The following is a 20941-nucleotide window of genomic DNA, read 5'->3' as shown; positions in this document are numbered from 1 at the left end:
CTGGTTGGGTGGACGTATTGGCTAGGGTCTGGTGAGGTTGCTGGCTCTTCTTTGCAGGCAGGTGGGGCCACTAACTAGCTACTGTCATCACTTGTGGTCTGGCAAGTTCACAGGCTGTTACCTGGCAGAATGGTACCACTTTTTACCCTCCATGATTTGTCAGTGCTGTAGTCTGAGAACTGCAATCACTCTTGTTTGAGTGGAGTCTCAGGCTGTGCTCTCCAACGTAATGGTGCTACTGGCTAGACTCCATGTTCAGGCAGGGTTCCACACAGGGCTTTATGATTGGATGGGACCTTAAGCTGTGCTCTGTGATTGTGTGAGGGCTGCAATCTATGCCCTTAAGTAAGGGCTGCAGCTGGGTTTCATGATCATATAGGCTGTGCTCTGCTTTTGGTCAAAGTCACTGGCTGGGCTTACTGGTCAGAAGAGGCTTCCAGCTGTATCCTATAGTTTCATGGGGTTAGAGACCTAGCTTAGCAGTTGGGGGGGGGGGTGGAGGGTGTCACTGTGCAGGCTCTCGTGTTGAATGAGTCTGCAGGCTGTGCTCAGTGATTGGGCAGGAGTCACTGGCTGGGCTTCCTGCTTGGATGAGGCCACAAGCCAAGTGTTCCATAACTGGGCAAAGCTGAACACTAGGCTTCGCTGCTGTGTGGTTTGTAAGCTGGTGTCCGTGGCTGCCGTGGCTATGTGAGGCCAGAAGCTATTCTCACCAGTTGGGAATGGCTGTTGGATTTTCTCCCTGCCCAAGTGGGGTGTAGGTTGTGTTCTGTGGTTGCCTATATTCTCTAGTCAGGTCTCCTGGTGCAGGGGGACTGGAAATCTATACTCAGGCATTGGGTGAGGCCTGACCAAATGTGCTTCTCTGCTGAAGCAGGGCTATAGAACAGTCTCCATGGCTAGTATGGCCCATTAGTTGGGAACTTGGATTAGGCAGAACTGCCAACTAAGCTCTCTGGCCAATTGGAGCCACAGACTTGTATCTGCAGGTGGTAGAGCCTCTGGCTGGGATCTCTGCTTGGGTGACACTGCAATTGAGGCTGTGGAATGAGATATGCAGCTGCCCAGATTCTCTGGCCTGGCTTCCTGTTTGGGCAGGACTAGAGTCTAAACTCAGTAGTTGGGCAGCATTTCAGATTTTCTTCCCTGCCTGGGCAGGGACGAGTGAATTTAAAGCAGCCATTATAACCATGCTCCATAAAGTAAAGGTAAACTCTATTTCAGTGATCAGAAAAAATAGAAATTTTGATAGAGAAAAAGCAACTATAAGAAATAATCAAATAAACATAGTAGAACTGAAGAAGCAATATTTTAAAACAAATTCATTGGATTTTTAGCAAGATGAAAATAAGAAAAAAAAATAAGTCTGCTAACTTGAACATAGATCAACAGAAATTATGCAATCTGAAGAACAGAGAGAACAAGAAAGAAATGTCAGAGATTTATGAGATAATATCAAAATGTGTCACATTTGTATACTTGGAGGCTGAGAAGTGGAGGAGATGGGTCCAAAAAAAAATCATTTGAGGAAATAATAACCAAAATCTTCCTGGAGTTGAAGCTCAGCAGATCCCAAATATGATGATATCAAAGAAAACCTTGCCCAGATACGTCATCATCAACGTTGATACCTTGAAAGCAGCCAGAAAAAAAATAAATGACACCTCACATATAGGGAAATGATAATTCTAAATATACTGGAGTAAATGCTAAAGCAACCACCAAAAATAAAGCAAAAAGAAAGTGATAAAAAATCTAGTAGGAGGGGCGACTGGGTGGCGCAGCCGTTAAGCGTCTGCCTTCGGCTCAGGGCGTGATTCTGGCATTATGGGATCGAGCCCCACATCAGGCTCCTCCGCTAGGAGCCTGCTTCTTCCTCTCCCACTCCCCCTGCTTGTGTTCCCTCTCTCGCTGGCTGTCTCTGTCAAATAAATAAAATCTTTAAAAAAAAAAATCTAGTAGATGGAGGCATCTGTGTGGCTAAGTTGGTGAAGAGTCTGCCTTTCGCTCAGGTCATGAGGATCTCAAGATCCTGGGACGGAGCCCCAAGTCTCAACGGAGTCTGCTTCCCTTTCTCTACCCTCTCACTCTGCTCCTCCTCCCACCACTCATGCTCTCTCTCTCTCTAATAAATAAACTCTTTTTAAAAATCTAGTAGATAAATTTAAAATGGAACACTAAAAATGTTCAAGTAATTCAAAAGCAGACAGTACAGAAGAACAGAAATTTTTTAAAAAATAGCAAGACCAGGATTTCAGAAATGGTAGACCTTAATTTAACAATATGAAGAATTTCATCTAATGCTAGTGATTTAAAAAAATATCAATTCAGGGGAGCTTTGGTGGCTCAGTCAGTTAAGTGACCTACTCTTGATTTTGGCTCAGGTCATGATCTCCGTCCATGTTGTGAGACTGAGCCCTGCATCAAGCTCTGCACACTGGGTGTGGAGCCCACTCAAGACTCTCTCTCTCTCCCTTCCTCTGCCCCTCTCCCCCACTCACATGCTCTCTCTCTCTCTTTGTCAAAAAAATAATAATAATAAAAATAAATAAAATAAAATTTAAAAATACCAATTCAAATACATAGACTGTCATATTTAGCACAAAGGAACTAACTACATGCTATCTATGAGAAATATACTTTAAATATATAATATAGACAGGATAACAGTAAAAGTTTGTAAAGGATACAACAGGCAGATATTAATTAAAAGATCATCACAGAGACTATATTAATGAGAAAAGGCCATTTTTAGAACAAGTAATATTTTTCGAGATAAAGAGGAACATTACGTAATGACAAGAGAAGAAGCTATAACAATCCTAGTATATATGCACTCGATAATAGAGCTTCCAAGGAAATGAAACAAAAAATGATGGATTGGAAAGAAGTAATAGGCAAATTCACAATTATAAATGGAGACTTCAACATTTATTTTCTGTAATTAATAGAACAAGTAGATAGAAAATCAGCAAGGCTATAGAATTACTGAATGATCTTATTAAATAACATGACTCAATTAATATTTACAGAATGCCCCATCAGCAATAATAGAATACACCTTCTTTTCAAATGCACAAGGACAATTTTCCAAGATACTACATTTTCTGGTCTGTAAAACAAATCACCAAATTTAAAAGAATAGAAATCATTAATAATATGTTCTCTAATTACAGAAGAATTAAACTACTATTGAACCTCTCCCCCAAAAGCTAGAAAGTTCCACCAAACATTTAAGGAATAATGCCAATTCTGTATCATCTTTTCTATAAAACAAGAAGAGCAACTACTTTCCAACTTCATGAGACCAGTATTACCTTAACACCAAAACTAGTAAAGGACATTACAAGAAAAGAAAACAATAGAGCAATATCCTTCATGAGCACAGATGCAAAAGTGCTAATTGCATATGAATAAATCAATCCAGGAACATATTCAATGAAACACATCATGACCAAATTGAGTTTATTCTGGAATGCAATGCTAGTTTAGAATCCAATTAATATAATTTACCTAAATAATCAGTTAGAGGAGAAGACCTATAAGATTAACTAGATCAGGGGCGCCTGGGTGGCTCAGTCATTAAAAGCATCTGCCTTCAGCTCAGGGCGTGATCCCAGAGTCCTGGAATCGAGCCCCTCATCAAGCTCCCTGCTCTGCTGGGAGCCTGCTTCTTCCTCTCCCACTCCCCCTGCTTGTGTTTCCTCTCTCACTGGCTGTCTCTCTCTGTCAAATGAATAAATAAAATCTAAAAAAAAAAAAAAAAAAAAAGATTACCTAAATCAGTGCAAAAATAAAAAGGATTTGACAAAATTTAAAGTCCACTCCTGATAAAAGCTCTCAGCAAGCTATATATACATGGGAACTTCCTGAATATGATAAAGACCATCTACAAAAAATAAAAACTATAGCTAACACCTTACTTACTGTTAGAAAACTGAATGCTTTCTACCTATTTTTGGAAATAAGGTTAGGATTTCCACTCTTACCACTTTTACTTAATATTGTACTAAAGCCTTGGCAGTACAATAGGTCAGGAAAAAGAAACAGAAATTATCCACGTTTGGAAGATACTTTTTGCACAGCAATAGATGACTAATTCAGTGGGTTTCATAATATGCAAGGCTATACAGTGTATAGTATATTTTGTAGATACGGATCTCTATCCTAAAACAAAGGGATATCCTTGAGTGATATTTATGTGGGGAGTAAAATGATCAGCTTGCTTTACACAAAGGTACCCTGTGCTATGTACAATGGATTTGGGTGATGGGAGACAGAAAGGTAAAACCACACACACAGAATTTGTTTATAACGCTTAGGTTCTAAATCCAGATGGGAGAAGAAGGAATTACAGCCCAAACTAGGATGGTTGTAGTAAAGACAGAAAATGGAGAGAAATACTGAGTCAGCCATGCTGTCTCATCGGATTTAGGTGTGAAGAAGATGAATAGCATGAAGTTATCCAGTGATAACTGCAGGGTCTTGAGCAATGGAGTAATTTTCTTAAGTCAGGGAACCCTGATAGAAAAGCTGGTTTAAGGGTAGGAGAGATGATGAATTCAGGTTTGTGCGTATTTAGCAGAAGCAGCTTATCTACTAAAGATCTATTCTCTCTTTGCCTAGTAACGGAATCCCAATTCTTAGCTGAGCATTTTGCCTGTTGAAATAAAGACTAGATACTTCGATTTTACTTGGATCAGATGTGTCCATGTGGCTAGCGTTTGGCCAGTGAGATGGCATCACCAGTGTTGACTAGTAGGGTTACTTACAAAAGAAGAGGCATGCCAGCTTTCTCCCATCTGGTTGTCTGAAAGGAGGCCATTGTGACTCATTGTGTTCCAGCTAGTTCTAGTACAGTAGTAGGGGAAGGAAGAAGAAGCCTTGATATATCTAGACCTTCTACACCTGTTTGGGACCATGTACCTCTAGATTTATTTTTCATAGCCGAGTGTTAAATGTTTATCTGTCTTAGATATTGCTATTTTGGGTCTTCTTTTGTATGAGTTTAAAATGGATCCTGACTAATAAAGCACATGATTCAAATATAATGGCTTCATCCCCATAGACTATGGATTTGAAGAGAGAATATTGTTTCCAAAAATAAATAATGGAAAAAAATTTAACCTTTAACATGAAAAGAAGCATGCTATAGTAATGTCTGGGAAAACATGTAAAAGTCTCTTATATCCAGATTTCTGCCACTTACAATATCCTTTACAGAAATAGTTCCCAATACGCAAGCCTCTCTGAAACTCACTATCGATTTCCAGAATTTTCTCCCAAAGTGGTCTCATGGGTCTCTTCTGTCTTTTCTGTCTCTTCTGTTTCCACGACCTCAAAATCTCCTATCAGTTCTTTTTTCTCTAGTTAGATTTTCTGTTACACAATGTAAATAATCTTTAGCCGGACGTTGGTTCTTTCTGCTTCTTGCTCCCTTTCCTTTATTTTAATTAGACTAAAAGAAAAAGCCAGTTAACTCAGATGCTTCTTTAGGAACTACAAGATGGACGAGTTAGAGTAATATGTGGAATATGCTTAAATTAATATTTTTGGGTTTTATCCAGACAGGTTGAGAGTAGGATATTTTTGAGCCATCTAAGTAAAGATGTTTGGTGGACACTTCTATATCAGAGTTTGAAGCTCAGAGTGGAATTTGGGCATAGATATATGAATTTGGGATTTGTTAACATATTCACAGTAAGTGAAACCATGGTTATTGATGAGATTTCTTAGGTTGGGAATGTAGCATCAAAAAAGAAAGGTGCCTGAGACCAAATGTTGAGTTAAATGTTCTTCATTTAACTTCTGGGCAGAGGTCAGTGAACTGGCAAAGGAACTGAGAAACAGAGCTTGAAAAAGATCCAGAAGACTGTCGTTTCAAGGCATGTATTTGCTCCAAATTAGTTTCCACTTATGCAGAGTAGTTAAAAGCCAGCTTCCACTGGCTATTTTTGCTAGATTGAGAGTGAGGGTATGTGAATGTGAATTTCCCAAGACCGGGAAAGTGAGACACACCCAACAGTAAACGTTTGTGAGTGATTATTAGCTGATGGTGATTCTGTGGGCAGAACGTTGCATTAGAATTAGGAGATTTCATTTCACCGTCTGAAAGGGCAAGGAATGAAGTCAATTACATAACACAATGCATGTTTGTTGATCCAATTAAGTAAGCCTCCTTCCTGATTGAAAAAGGTTAGGCTCAGTTATAAAGGGCTAGGTTCAGAAGGTAAAGACTAGAATCCCAAAGGAGTTGCATTGTGCAGTTCCAATACAGGTTATATTTAGGGGCTAAAATTCAATCATAACATTGTCCTATTTTGGAAATTGTATTAAAGCCATTCTGAGGGGTGCCTGGGTGGCTCAGTCAGTTAAGCGTCTGCCTTCAACTCAGGTCATGATCCCCAGGGTCCTGGGATCGAGCCCTGCATTGAGCTCCCTAGGTGGGCAACCTGCTTCTTCCTCCGCCATTCCTCCTGCTTGTGCTCTTTGGCTCTCTCTCTCTGTGCCAAATAAATAAATAAAATCTTTAAAAAAAAACATTAAATAAAGCCATTCTAATAGACTTGGGCTATCAATATATTTGGAAGATAGACGTCCATATACTGACGTCATTTTGCCAATGCCTCTCCTGTAATAGGCACTTGAAAAATCCTGATATCTACAAGCTTAGTTTTTTGGGTTCTTTTTCCGCATAAAATAATGTTCAGCAATATACTCTAATTATTTTTACTTCCTACTTATTTTGGTTCCAAGTAAATGGAAGTTTTTCCACCAAAATCCAAGCAAATCATTCATTTCCATCTGTTTAAGTTTATTTAGATCATCTAAATATCTTCTTCCTGAAAAATTAGAAATATGAATTAGGCATAAAACATCTAGATATTCTGATATACCTCTTTTAAAATTGTTCTTTTCTCTGATTTCTTTTTAAAGATTTTATTTATGTATTTGAGAGAAAGAGAGAGAAAACAAGTGGGGGGAGTTGGAGAGAGAGAAGCAGGCTCCCAGATGAACAGAAGAGTTGGATGCTGGATTCGATCCCAGGACCCTGGGATCATGACCTGAGCCGAAGGCAGACAGACTGAACCACCAGGTGCCTGGTGGCCCTTGTTTCTCCTATTTTTAATGTATCAAACTTTCAATGATAAATTGCACCATATGCTTATTTTGTAATTATCAATTTAAATTGTTGAATATTTATTAATAAGTACATTTTCATTAGGGTCTGCACTTAATTTTCTTATAAAATCAAAACTGTAAGAGTAACATTTTTCTTTCCTTCTCACTCAGAAGTTACCACCCTAAATTACTATTTTCTACTTACATTTGAGCACTGCCTCATCTTTCTCTTAGATGCATGACTTCCTTCATTTCAAGGAGCTCTTTTAAATGTTTTTTGCATCATAAATTTATTTAGATTACGTTTTTTAAAAGGTCTCCATTTTTTAGCCTCATCTTAACTGAATTTTTAACCATCTAAATTGTATCAGTTTCCCATGAGCATTATCTATTTTAATAAAATGCTCTTCTATCTGCTCTCAAATGTCAACCTTCATGTATAGTTAGAAATGCAGAACTAGAAAGAAAATGCCCTTTTGCAATCCTATGGTGCATTATTATTTTATGTAGTTAAAATTTCAAGAATTGAAAATTAAAATAAAATCTCTCTCTTTTGTACAGTAGTACCAAAAAATAAAAAATAAAATAAAATAAACACAGTAGTACATTACAAGAATAATGTATATCCATTCAAAAATTGATTTAGAAAAAAAACTTCTGAAACATTACCGATAGCATATATCTCCCCCCCCCCCCTTCAGATTCCCATTTCAAAAGGAGCAAATTAAGATCCTGATTCTGAGTGGCAATTTAACTCTGCTACTTATTGGTTGGGTGATCTTGGGCAAAATATTTCATTTTTTCATTCATCACATTCATCACCTGTAAGGTGAGAAATGCAATAGGACCTGATTCATAATGTAGTTATGATATTTACATGGATTATAACTGTAAGCACTGAGAATGCTATCTGACACAAAGGAAAGGATGTAATTTTTGTTTGTTTGTTTTTAATGAAATGTACTGTCAGTTATTTCCAAATACCTGCCTTCAGACAGGCTTTGGTCCACTTTGAACTTTAGACCACTTCAAGGCCAAAAGGATATAAAGTAAAGTGAGACTTACATAAAACAAAATTCAGTCATTTGAACAAATTCGTCTTATTGTGAAATGGTATGTTCGTTTATACCATCTTGGTGATTCCATGTCATTCTTTTTAATGAAATATTAATTTAGTAGATGACCATTATTGTTGTTATTGCTGTTGTGTAGGCTCTTAATATCTAGAAAAAAACAGTGTTACAAAATTCAAATTACTTTGTACAAAGTGTTTGCAATTTTGTTATTCCATGAACTGAAAAGTTTGAAAACCACTGAATCAGAAAAACCTACCCCAATCTATATTTCTCCCAAGCTATTCATTGCAAAGTAGCTGGGATACAGTAGAAATTCTCTGGATATAAAATCAGAAGACCGGATTAAAACCCATTTCTGTTTATTACTTATTTTGTCACAATAAGCAAACAACTTAGCTTTGCTTAATTTACATTTTCTTCTCTTAAAAATAAGTAAAATGTTATTTCTGCTTTGAAAGAGTAACTGGTACAGAACTTGGCATTCCAACCAAAACACCTATAAAATTGTACAAAACACATGAGTCACTATTTTCGGGCATTGAATAAGAGGCAGTTTGGGACAGTGATCCCTGAGGAAAGAAAAACAAATGATGTGAGCCTCCAGGTGGCCCAATAATTGATCCAACCTTCTTCACTGATACAGAGCAGGGAAATGGAGCCACACCTAAGTAGGTCTTAACTAAGAAGACAGAGTTTGGATTTGTAGTTACTGAGGCAGCTGGAATTTGTAGGATACTGTAGGTGAAAAGGAGGACCTGTTGAGGGAAAGGTTACCCATAAGTCTGCATAAATTTTTTCCTTTCTTGGCCAGTGATTAGGCCGAAAGAGCAAAGAGCAAAGCTCTTTGATTCCTAGCAGAGAATGCATACTGTGGGGCAGAAGACTGAATATTGAGAGGCCAGCAGACTGGGGGACACCAGACTTACAGTTCATCCAGAGTAGAAAGTAATTACTGAGCACATTGGCTGTCAGTTGAGACCCCAGAAAGACCATAGTTTTTAGTACCACATCCAAGAGTAAGGGCCGAGCCATAGTACTAAGTTCAAAAGCAAAACAGATATGCCTTAACAGCGAGTGAATCCAAGTCTGACAGGACCAAAATTATTCACCAGCAATTTGTCTGTCAAAATAAATTCAACTCGTTTTAACAAATTTGGCATTATCCAGATGCCCTACAGCTATCATATGCAATGTCCAGCTTACAATACAGGATTACTCAATGTGCAAAAGAAAATGCATTTGCGACCCACTGTTAAAAGAAAAAGCAGCGCATAGTAATCAACACTCATGCATTTCATGGATTGGAATTAGCACAAGAAAAATATAAAACATAGAACTGCTATTTTAGATATTTTCAAGGACTAAAATATGTGGTGGGACGCCTGGGTGGCACAGCGGTTAAGCGTCTGCCTTCGGCTCAGGGCGTGATCCCGGCGTTATGGAATCGAGCCCCACATCAGGCTCCTCTGCTATGAGCCTGCTTCTTCCTCTCCCACTCCCCCTGCTTGTGTTCCCTCTCTCGCTGGCTGTCTCTATCTCTGTCGGATAAATAAATAAAATCTTAAAAAAAAAATAAAAAAATTAAATATGTGGTGATAACATATGAAGAGATGGGAAAAATATGAAAATGTGAGAAATTCAAAATGTAATATAAGATTATATAAAAGATATGTAAAATGTAGTGGGCGAGCTTTTAATAGATGATGAATGGGAGAAGAAAAGTTCAGTGAACTTGAAATTGCGTTGTCAGAAATTCTTTGATTCAAAGAACACATAGAAAAAACAAATTTAAAAATAAGCAGTCTTAGTAAATTGTGAGACAGTATTGTTTAATATAGAGGTGTAATTAGAAGCACAAAGAGGAAAAAACAATGATTAGTCACGATAAGTATTTGAATAAATGGCCACGCGTTTTCCATAGAAGGAGTTCAGTAAACCTCAAACAAGATAAATATGGCAAAAAATAAAACACGTACATCATATTGAAAGTGTTAATGACCAAAAAGAAATAGAGAAATGTTAAAGCCGCAAAGTCGAAAGATTCATTACGTATAGTAGAGTAGCAAAATAATAGCAATGAGAATAACTATATTTTTGTTATTAGAAACAAAGATAAAGACCAGAAGACAATAGAGAAACGTTTTTAAGTCTTAAAATGATAAAAGAAGGGCGCCTGGGTGGCTCAGTCGTTGGGCGTCTGCCTTCGGCTCAGGGCGTGGTCCCGGAGTCCTGGGATCGAGCCCCACATCGGGCTCCTCCACTGGGAGCCTGCTTCTTCCTCTCCCACTGCCCCTGCTTGTGTTCCCTCTCTTGCTGGCTGTCTCTCTCTCTGTCAAATAAATAAAATCTTTAAAAAAAAAATGATAAAAGAAAGGATGAACCATCAACCCAAAATTACATTAAAAAAATGAAAATGTTCATTAACCATGGTGAAATAAAATTTCAGATCAACAGAACCAAAAAGAATTCACTACCAGCAGTCTTACACTATAAGACATACTAAAAGAAGTTCGTTTGAAGGAACCAATATAGAGAAAAGGATGAAAAGAGCTAGAAACTGTAAATATGTGGAAAATAAACCTATAAATAAATATATATACTTACATACATATATATATGTCTTTAATTCTCTCACTCTTACTTTTTAAATTTTTTATATATTTATTTGAGAGAGAGACAGAGAGAAAGAGTGTGAGAGAGAGTATGAGCAGGGTAAGAGGCAGAGGGAGAAAGAGAAGCAGACTTCCCGCTGATCAAGAAGCCAGATGTAGAACTCGATCCCAGGACCCTGGAATCGTGAACTGACTCACATTTTTTATCTTGAATAGGTATTGAATTTTGTCAAATGACTGATCCGTATCAATTGCTATAATTATCTACTTGTTTCAGACCGTAAATATAGTAGATGACAGTAACTGACTTTCAAAGACTGTTCCAGCCCTCTCTTTTTAGAATAATCCCTACTTTGTCATGGCACAATTCTCCTTTTGTATATTGTTAGATTCTGTTTGCTAATATTTTGTCAAGGATTTTTGCATTCATAGTCACAAGGCATATTTATTTGTTTTACAGCTATGTTCATGAGAGTCTTTAGTTTTGCCATTTTGGTGCTGCTGTCTTTGGTTTTGATGTCCGTGAAAAGATGGCCTCATAAAAATGACTCGAGGTGTTTTCTCATCTTTTTTTCTGGAAGAGATTTTGTAAAATTTTGTAGAAATCACCCATGAAAACATCCGGATCCAGAACTTTTTTCAGAAGGTTTTTAGCATGGATGTAATTCCTTTGGTCGTGAATTCAACTTTTGACCATGAATTCAGTAGTATAGGCATAGTCAGATTGTCTATTTCAACCTGGGTGAAGTTTTGTTTTGCTTTGTTTTTTTTCCAGTTTGTGGATTTTGAGAAATCAGTCCATATCATTTCAGTTCTAGAATTCGCCTATGAGAAAATAAATAATCCCATTAGAAAATAGGACAAAAGACCTGATCAGATATTTGCTGGAGGATATACGGATGGCAGTAACCATATGAAAAGATATTCAACATCATTAGCCATTGAGGAAATGCTAATTAAAGTTATGATAAACTAACATTACACAGTTATTAGAATAGCCAAAGTTTTTTTTAAAGTGAAAGTACCTGAAAAAAGCCAATATCATAAGGTTACATAATGTATTATTCCATTACTTTAATATTCTCAAAATGACAAAATCGAAGTGATGGAGAACTGATGAGAAGTTACCAGGGCTTTAGGTTGGGGGGAGGGTAAGTCTATGATGTGATAACATTGGGGGGTTTCTTTGAGATTATGAAGCAATTTGTGTCATCCATCTATCCATCCATCCATCCATCCATCCATCCATCCATCCATCCATCATAAGTTTTCTACAACTATATATCAAAAAAGAAGCTTCCTGTTTTGATAATGTACTGTGGTATTGTAAGAGGCTATCCTTGAGGGAAGCTAGTAGAATCAGGGTATGTGGGGATGCACTGAGCTATTTTTGTCCTTCATATGAGTCTAATATTTAAAAGAATTACCTAGAAAGATAAAGCTTACATAACAGATGAAAATTTGGTAAGGTCTGGTACTACGTAATAGACCAAACAAGCAAGCAAATAAATAAACACATGGTTTACAAAGCACGCATTTGAAGGAGAGCTAATCAAATGAGCCCTTTACACAAAAGTTTATCATAAACATGAAATGAAGAGCCAAAGAAACATCAGAAGAACACTTTTCTTCTGGCTGTGGATAGGGCCGCGTGAAAGAGAACTTTAGGCAGTCTCTAGAAGCTGAGAGACCTTCTGTCAACATCCACCAAGAAAACAGGAAACTTCACTCTATATGGCAAGAACTAAATTCTGCCAACAACTTGAATAGGATCAGAAAAAGATCTAGATTAGATAAGATTAGATCTCCATTATGGTTACCTGGAAGTCAGCTAACTAGTAACTTAAGTATTGATGTGATTTTTCCATCACATACACAGGACTCACCAACTAAAAGGGAGAGAATTATAAATGAGTGTGCATACCAACTTTTTTTTCATATATATATATATATATATATATATATATATATATATATATATGATATCATACAGTATTTATCATTCTCTGTCTGGCTTGTTTCATTTAGCATAATGTTCTCCAGGTATATCCACCCATCCACCCACCCATCCATCCGTCTTCTCACAAATGGCAGAATTTCCTTATTTTTTAAGACAGAATAATATTCCATTATATATATATTTGGAGGAAAAACCCCAGTGGATTTTTATATACTTTCAGGTTCTCATTTAAATGGTTATAATTACGCTACCTCTCTTTTGGTCTGGCCTGGTTCTAAACTCTTTGACATCCAGTTATCCTCTTTTAATTGTGTTTTAATTTACTTACATCCTTCTTAAAATATTTCACTGGGAAAAGAAACATATTGACCTAATTAGTGTAGAGAAAAAACATTAGTATTAATTACCCATCCTTATTCTTCCTAAAAGTAAGATCACCTTCTCACTTTTTAAAATGTGGCCATTTCAAGTACAGGTGAAGGGAATAACCAGTTTTATAAGGTAGTAAAATCAGTGATTTCTTTCTCTACTTTTTTTCCCAAACAATCTCTTACATCTCTTTTCTCCAAGCAAACAACTGCACACACATCTCTTTTTCTTTTTAGTCGAGTGAGATCCTATACATCGAGCTTTGAAACTTTAATGTTACAAATAATATTAATACAAATGAAAGTCTTTCTCATGTTTATATTTTATTTTATAAGAATGCTATATTTCATAATTACCTTATCAAGGCTCGCATTTTCTTGAATATAAATAATATAACATTGAACTTCCTCATAATTTAGGTTTTTTTTTTTTTTTCCGCATTTGTTTAAGTATCTCTATATACCAGATTAGGAATCAGATTGCTGGTCCAAAGGGAGCTACATTGTCCCAGTCATGGTTCCTGAAAGCAATACAGGAACCAATTTAATTAACTTAGGGACAAAAATACTTTATCATAAGAATACTGTGGTTCAGAATATCATCAGGATTTTTAGAGTCCCAAACTAAAAAAAAAAAAAAAATCAGAAAACTAAGGCAAGGAATAGCCAATATCTCATCACAGGTTTACACAGCTTTGAGACTTAAATAGTATGCATTTCATTATTTCTCTGAACATAAAATATTACAAATATTAGGGCTAAATGTTAGTGAACAACCTTTACTATAGCAGTGGATTTTCAATCCCACCACTGGCAAGACAAATGACCTCTCACCATCCCTGCACATGGTGTCAATTCTCTTAGGGATCAAAGTCCTGTACGGAAGTATCAGACTGGGAAAGGCTTACTGGCGCTATTTAAAAATTTCAAGAGAGGACATCTGCTTCACTGAAACTTCTGTGGGGGAGATATGGTCCTGGGTTCCCTTAAATTAAGAAACTCATGCAGATATCGAGGAATCCTAGACCAATTGCTCAAAATATATACACATTTTCAATTTTAATAAACACCAACAAATTTCATTCCAGATAAATTTCATCAGTCCTCACTCCTATCCAGAGTAGATGAGAGAATACTTGTTCCAATAAGCACTGAAAATGATCAATTTTTAAACTATGGCCCATGTGAGGAAAAAATGAAAATTATCATCTTCTGTTGCAATTTGGATTTTTCTGATTACTTACGAAGATTAACATCTTTAAATTTATTTTAAAATACTGAGCTTTCTGGTAATAAATTTAGCATATTTCTGTATTCATTTCTGTTTTCAGTTTTAGGGGCTATTTTTATCCTGGGGATGTTAAGTCTTTATTTAATTTAATGGTGTGAATATTTTTGAAATCTATTTGATTCTTGCTGATCTCATCCGATGTATTTTCTTCCCCTTAGTTTTGTGTGGTCTTAAGGTTTGAGAGTGTGCATGTTATTTGTTGAAAAAAAAATCAGTGATTATCCACACATAATCACACCAATTATAAATCCATCACTAGGACTAACATTTCTAATTATCCAGTTGATTGATACAAAAAACATACTGAATACCTTCTTGCCAAGTTCAATGTACACGATTGCTCTACTCTCATTGATTGATTAAACACTCTAACTGAAGGAAGTGAGGGTCTTTTTTTTAAGCCATATTCATATTGATCATCTCACTTAAGTGCTATGAACTTCCTGCCATCATTCTACTTTTATATTATATATTCGGTCCACGATATTTGTGGGACAACCTCTTTTTTTCTGGGCACCATTCTAAGTGCTGGAGATATAGCAGGGACCAAAGCAAAGAGTCTACTTTCATGGGATTTACATTCTGTGGGATGAACTTGGTGAAAAGCATTCAAATGGATGAATGTAAGGTAGTTCCGAAGAGTGATGTGTATGTGGCTGCACAAAGAGTAGCCGGGGAGCCCCAGTTGAGAAGGTGATGTTTGGACTCACCTGGAGCAAGTGAGGGGCGAGTCTTTGGAAGGAAGACACTTTCAGGCAGAAAGAGTGGTGATGCCCAGGCGTGAAGTCAAGGCCGTGGATCTATGCGGAAGTTGGGTGGCTGCAGGACAAATTAAGAGATGGTTGCGGGGCACAGACAGGTGACACTCAAGGTTTCATAGGACCTTAGAGTCATGGTAAGGACTTGTGTTTGCACCTGAGTGACAGGGGCAGCCATTGCAAGGTTGTGAGGAATGAGTGACATAATTTGACGCGTTTAAAAGGATTGCTTCCCTGCTTTGTAGAGAGGAGACGAGGGAGGAAGGGAAGGAGAGAAGCACAGAGGCTGCTTAGAAGACTCCGCAATAGTCTATGCAAAATATGGCCAGGGCTCAGAATGACTGAATAATTCTAATATTTTAATAGAGAGGGCAAAGATTTCCGAAGTCAGTTGATTTCACAGACACTGGTATTTCTTTCTGGGCATATCGTGAGAATGCAAACATTCTAGAAACACAATATATGGGTACCACTCTCAGTGCTACCAATTATTAGTTGTGTAATCATGAAAAACTTAATTTCTCTGCCTCAATTTCTCCATGTACAAATGGGGTTATTGTAAGGATTAAACTATTTATTTTTTATCTTAAGTACTTAGAATAGTACCTGACCCACTGAAAGTGCTATGTAAATGTTAGTTTATTATTATATTTATTTCAGGCAAGACTTGCAACAAAATTTCTGGAGAAATCTTTATGGCCAAATTGGCTATTAATCTGTTACATTTTCATAAAATTATTTTCAGGCAAACAAAAACCAGTGAGCAGAAATCCTTTCAATTAAATATGTCAATGGTTCTAAATTAGGGACAATTTTGTTCACCAGGGGACATTTACCAATGTCTGGAGACATTTTTAATTGTCATGATTTGGGAGTTCCTCCCTCCCCAACCATGCTACTCACATCAAGTGGTTGGGATACCAGCAAGTATTCTAAAGATTTATTCATTATTTATTTATTATTTGAGAGAGAGAAAATGAGAATGAGCAGGGGGAGGGGGGGCAAAGGAAGAGGGAGGGAGAGAATCTCAAGCACAATCCTCTCCGAGTGCAGAGCCCGAGGCAGGGCTCAATCTCATGACCCTGAGACCATGACCTGAGCCAAAATCAAAAGTCAAACGCTTAACTGACTGAGCCACCCACATGCCCCCCCCCACTTTATTTTTTTTTTAAGTTTTATGTATTTATTTTAGAAAAGAGGGGATGCCAGCAAGTATTCTAAAATGCATAGGACCTCCCTCCACAGCAAAGAAGTATCTATTTTAAATTATCAATAGTGCCATCGTTGAGAAAACCTGTTGTAAATTCTGGAAACAGATTAGCACAAATATTCAAACTTTCATGTTGACTTAAAAAGATTTCAGCTGGAAAGCTTTCACACTGTTATACTTTTCTACTTTTCTCCACGTGACAAGCACAAATATATCACTTTCTTCCCTTTCTTTCTTCTTTAAAATTTTCCGTCTCTGAAAAGTTTATGCCCAAATTACTGTAGTTTTTAAGATCACAACAGATTCCCTATTTTTAGTATTTAAACTTTGGCACCATTGTTAGAGAGAGCTCTTGGAGCTTGAGTTCCTGCTACTTGTGGCCTTTTCCATGGCATATTAATATATCCCAGTCTTTCTGATAAACCTTGAACTTTGTCATGGGATTTGTTTCATGTGCCTTTATACACTCCTATTTAGAGTACATTTTAATGGGCTATACACCAGATCATTCATTTCACTTTGTATGACTTTTCCTTTCATAGCAAACCTGGTTGGATTACGCAGTCAAATTTATAGGAGAGTGGGCGTAAACCTGGATTACTATCAGACAAGTACCCGGAACAGTACTCTGAAATGCACCTGAAACGGCCTAGCTGCCCTGCTGTGGCACTCAGGGATGTTTTCTCAGTAAAAGCCATGAAAAAGTGTTGGAAACCTCTTCGTGGGGCTGCTTTAATCACCTCTCTTTTTTCTTAGTGATAGAGATACATGTTTTAAAGACTCTCATACTCTCAGATTGTTTGCAGACGTCGTCTCTATCTTGTGTGTTATCTCTGGATCTGGGTTACTGGCAATCTGAGAACACTAAGGTCTAGGAAACTCCTTACTTCCTATTTAGGTAAAGACTTGCCTTTATTGCTTAAAAGGGGAGCATTCTAACATAAAACTATGAAGCAATCCAGCAGGGTTGACCTTATGCTGTGCGGTAATTTTTTACTAGAACTTTCATTAAGAGCTTCAAGGACAAAGGGAGCTCAGTAGTGGGCTGGGGCTGAGCTGACTGGGCACATTTCTGCCTTCCTTTACTTAGGGACGTCCCACTGACAGCTTATAACTGGCTGCAGTAGGAGAATTTATGCCATCGACATTGGCCCATGCTACTGAGCTGGACCTTCTCCTCCAGAGCACCTGCTGCTGTTAGTTTTATCCTCCAAGGAGTCCAGCGTGTTCTCCTTGTTTTATTAGAAACTAGCACGTGTTTATTAGAAACTAGCATAGACTTTCCCATGGTTTCAGGACAAGAGTGTCTGGGAACATTATTGTCAAGCTTGGAGTTATAGTTAGTTTTAAAGTGGATGCTCTTACTTTACATGAGGACCGTATTTCTCCCAGTTCATGAGACCCACAGAGATCCTAGGACAGTTAAGGTGGATTAAGCAATTCCTTTTTAGTTCCTCTCATCATCGAGATCCTGCTCATTTTCCCAGCACTAACTTATTCTATGTCTTCCTTCCTGGATGGCTTTCATCAGCTAGGTATTTCTGGCAGGTAGATATCCACAGATACACCTCGGAGTAAATATTGTATTTACCCACTTTGCTTGTTTGGGGACCTCTGAAAAATAATGATGGGGTGATTTTGTTACTGCTGTCAGCATTCCCTGAAATCACTGGGCTGCACATTTGAATTCGGAGTTACTAATTTTTCAATAATTATATGTTAGTATTTAATTCTGTAGATTTCAAAAACAAAGACTTGAAATTTTATGTCATATCGGCTATTGAATATATCTTTGAAAGGATCTTTCCGTTGGGTTTTTGCTTGACATTGTTCTCATCTGTTCTATCAGCTAGGCTATAATTTTTGGTAGATGGTTTCATTCGAGAGTATTTGTCTTCTGCCAGCATGTTTGGTGACAAAAGGGGTATTTCATAGACAAAGCATTTCATACTCCAAATACATGTCTTATAGTGTAGCATTTATGTGAAACCATCTGGGACTCATGCATTACCAGCTATATAAGACTATTTAGGACTCGTGTATCAGTTAGGCTGGTGGCCATGTAGAGAGACTCAAACTCTAGTGTTATTCCCAAATCCCGTATTTTGATGCTGCTTTCATTAGGAAAATATTTTGGGTTTTCAGATCTTAGTGAAATGCATTTGTTTATACATAAGTCACATAAATATTTAAAAACCCATAAAATCAGAACAAATCACATAACAGTTCCCCAAGTTCTTAAGCATAAGCCTGCCTTCCTATCATTTGAATTTTGCATACAGATATCTCCTTTATAAAAACCCATAGTAACAATGTTTAGGTGCTTCTCATTCAGTAACATCTTGTTCTCAACTGGAGACTTCAAGGGGTTTGGTTCTTTTACCATTGTTCTGTGTTCTACCCTTCAGTGCCTCAGTCATATCAACTCCCTGAGGCTGCCTCTGCCTACGGCTACATCGGTGGTGTCAAGAACGTGTCCTCTCCCTGCAGGTGGCCCCACTTGGCTCTGGGCAATGGCTGAGAGCAGACCGCTCAGCTCCTCCAAGATGGGGGCCCATGATGGGGCTGTCGTCCTTGTGACGTTTGTGTCTATACATGGGGCAAACCCGCTTTTCTGCATTATAACCTAAGCATCCCTCTACGTTATTCAACCTCTTGATAAGCTTTGTCCTTTATTAACACTTTAAATCATTTCTGGATTAAGAAGATGTGGTCCATATATACAATGGAATATTACTCAGCCATCAGAAAGAACGATTACACAACATTTGCAGCAACATGGATGGGACTGGAGATTATGCTAAGTGAAATAAGTCAAGCAGAGAAAGACAACTATATGGTTTCACTCATTTGTGGAACATAAGAAATAGGAAGATCGGTAGGAGAAGAAAGGGAAGAATGAAGGGGGGGTAAACAGAACCACGAGAGACTATGGACTCTGGGAAACAAACTGAGGGTTTCAGAGGGGAGGGGGTGGGGGATTGGGCTAGGCTGGTGATGGGTATTAAGGAGGGCACGTATTGCATGGTGCACTGGGTGTTATACTCAAATAATGAATCATGGAACATTGCATCAAAAACTGGGGATGTACTGTACGGTGACTAATATAACAAAATAAAAATTATAAAAAAATCATTTCTAAATACAGAGTAATGGATGTTCAATGCAACTGACTTAGCGGAAGTAGAAAAACATCGAGGATAAGTAATACACAAAGCTATCTACTCTTCACACTTTGGTGTATACATTTCCAGGATTTTCTCATGTCATGTTTTTTATATCTTTTGCTTTTCACTTATTCTATAATGAACAATTTCCATGTGATTGTGTACTTTTCTCATTATGATTATTTTTTTAAGTTTTTTATTTTAATTCCAGTATAGTTAACACACAGCGTTATATTAGTTCCAGGTGTACGAGACAGTGATTCAACAGCTGTAGCCATTACTCAGTGGTCATCATGGTGAGTGTACTCTCACTCTGACTATTTTTAATGACTATTAACACACTACCTATTGTATACTTTTACCATACTTTAGCCATGATCATGTGTTGGAATTTGATTTTTTTTTATTTTATTTTTATTTTTTTTAAAGATTTTATTTATTTATTTGACAGAGATAGAGATAGCCAGAGAGAGAGGGAACACAAGCAGGGGGAGTGGGAGAGGAAGAAGCAGGCTCATAGCAGAGGAGCCTGATGTGGGGCTCGATCCCGGAACGCCGGGATCACGCCCTGAGCCGAAGGCAGGCGCTTAACCGCTGTGCCACCCAGGCGCCCCGGAATTTGATTTTTTTTTAAATAAAAGAGAGTAATGATTATCTTTGTACATATAGGTTGTTAGAAAGTTGTCTTGAAATTATATTACTGAGCTGGGTGAAAACTATTGATATTTTCAAGCATTTCAGATATTTTGCCAAATTGTACTCTATGCCACAGTGATACATGAAGTTGTCTATCATCACCCACCTTGGCTATTCAATAGAATACTCAAAGAATTACAGTTCTTCATGAATTATTTCCCAAGAGGAAGAAACTTAAATTTTCCTCTATGGTTGCAATAAAACACTGGCATATAACTCTGTCGGCATTTAGGTTGGAAGCCTAAGGACACAGTGCTTATATTTTAACATGGAAGGCAGGGCTAATGATTCCAAGAAATGGCCTCTTGCTAAGTATGCAAAGATCCCTGTATTTTGGTGGTTTGTTTTTCTTTTTTTTTTCCTCCCATAATACATGCTTTTTTATGATTTTTTGAAAAATATTATTAGGAATTTTTGCTAAAGTTGTTTTATATAGTTGAGAAGTGGCAGCTTAATGAATGATGACAAATTATGATAGATCATGCTGATGTGATATTTATATGACTTGGGATATTTTTATTTTAGAATATTTTAATTACCCCAAAGACATAAAAAATAAAATGCTATTAAAATATGAAATATGTGATTTCTGGCACAATAATAACAGGGGAATGTTTAAAAAAGATGGCTAGCCTTGGGGCGCCTGGGTGGCAGAGCGGTTAAGCGGCTGCCTTTGGCTCA

This window comes from Ursus americanus, chromosome 10 (genome assembly GCF_024610735.1).
Source record: "Ursus americanus isolate L20-20 chromosome 10, mUrsAme1.1.p, whole genome shotgun sequence".
Taxonomy (NCBI): domain Eukaryota; kingdom Metazoa; phylum Chordata; class Mammalia; order Carnivora; family Ursidae; genus Ursus; species Ursus americanus.
This window is presented reverse-complemented; position numbering follows the sequence as displayed.